Source organism: Ruditapes philippinarum, unplaced genomic scaffold (assembly GCF_026571515.1).
Source record: "Ruditapes philippinarum isolate M1 unplaced genomic scaffold, ASM2657151v2 ctg3468_1_1_1_1, whole genome shotgun sequence".
NCBI lineage: Eukaryota > Metazoa > Mollusca > Bivalvia > Venerida > Veneridae > Ruditapes > Ruditapes philippinarum.
In genome coordinates, this window is record NW_026859932.1 from 171273 (window position 1) to 173389 (window position 2117).

The following is a 2117-nucleotide window of genomic DNA, read 5'->3' on the forward strand; positions in this document are numbered from 1 at the left end:
TGGAACAACATAGCTATAAATATCAGTAATTGAAATCGTATATGACAATTTGTACTGAAAATGTTATTTTGAAATATGTTTCTTTGCCATTTTGTAATTTGCAAAAAAAAGAGAACATAATCGATTCCATATAAATTTCCAAAAAGCGTGATCTTTGAAAAAAATAATATTGTTACATAATACAAAATGTAGACAAATGAACCTTTCGTTTCGTTAAATAAAAATAAATTTGCGGTTTCAGGGGATGTTTTTCGTGAATAGAAAACCACCAATAAAGCGATTTTTCGCGCTTAAGGTTATGGTTTCTAAAACATAACATGGAACGATTATCCTTTTAAGAGAGTTCTAGGTCTGGGTACTTCTTGTCAGGTTATTGCCATAAACACATTAATTGCTATTTCTTCGAGAAATTTCCTTCTCATACGAGGAGTGTTTAAATATTAATTCATGTTAGCACGTAAAATTATACTCTTTGGAGAATTTACTTGTTATCGTTTTATTTTGTTCCCTCAAAGTATGCACGTCCAACAGACATATAAAGTTTCAGTCTTCGGATCTAATCTTTGAAGGCATTTTCATAGTATTTTTGGATATGCTATGGAGACACAGGACCGAGGTGGTTGCGCTGAACAAAGTTTCAAACTGAAAGGTTCGTTAGATTTGGTAACAAAAGCAATAACAATGGGCAAGGTTGGCTGAATACGAAGTACAACGACATTTCCACATTAAAAAATTCGTCATCTGATTTTGAATCGTGTGCTAAGATAAAAATAGCCTATTGCTGAATGCATCATAAGAAATGAAAATAAATGCCTTGATGTCAAATCAAAGTTTTTACTGCTAAGTAAATTTCGGCTTATAAAATATGATAAACAAGATCAACAAGGAAAGGCGGCGTTAAATGAACGCAACCCCACACGAACCAGCAACAAGAACCAGTGGCAAGGAGCCCAGGAGGATCCAAAACAAAAACAGGGCAGTGCAAAAATCAGAGCACGGACAGGCTTATCACTAAAATGATACATTAGAAAAAATAATTTGCAACTGATAAGGAATTCAAAGAAAATAAATAAACGATTGAATAATAGGCCCGAAAAGTCAAAGGGCACATTGGAAGGGGACAGAAGATATTTATAATTCATTCTTAAATCGTTGTTATCAGTTTGATTATTTTATACATGATTTCCCTTACATAATGTACTGTATACCGGATATAAATTTGTGACTAGTCTTTTTTACTTATTAATTTATTTTTGATAGCTGTCATAGTCGGTCACAATTCAAAGTTCATCGGGCTCTGTGAAAGTGTTTCGTTCTACGAAATAATTTGATAACGAAGGACTATCAATAAACATTTTTCACTAATTATCTAAAATTAAAACGGGAAATTAATCCTAAACATATTAGTTTCAGAATAATACCCCTTATCTAAAAACTTCGCAAATTTTCCGAGTTTCCTGTTGCTTGAAAATTATTCTAAGAAATACGAAATATGATAAACAAGATCAACAAGGAAAGGCGGCGTTCAAGTTTTACAAAATGTTTGAAAGGAGCATTTCTCCTTAAGTATAACGTTCAGAAAGAACAAATTATCGATATTCATTTGCTAAGATTGAATGGTTTGAAATACTGTTGTCCTTTATTTCAAAACCTTGGTCCAGACAAAAAGACATTCCGGTTTTTATTAAGCTTCTGTTAGAAACATTTATTAATTCAAATACATGGCAGAGAGACATTGTGATTCCTTTTAAAGCTTCTTTATTGCTTTTAGTTAAGAATTACGTAAAACAGACATACTTATAACATCTTAAAGATATAAACATAAGAGTATTTGTTTGCAGCTTTCATTGTTTACTGAGCAATTCATTTCTGTTAAGTGTGTGTTAAACATCTTCGTTGTCTGGTAGTTTGACATAACAAACTTGAAATGGATATTTATTTGTATGTAGATTCGATTGAAAAGCTCAAATTACTTTGCATTTGTAGCCAGGAAAATAACTACTCCATTAAAATGTTATGTTTTTATCAAAAAGTTTGGGTTTAAAATTAATTCTGAGTGGGATATTTTTTATTTTCATTAATTTAAAAATTTATTTTTAAAGGCTTATCTCGAAAGG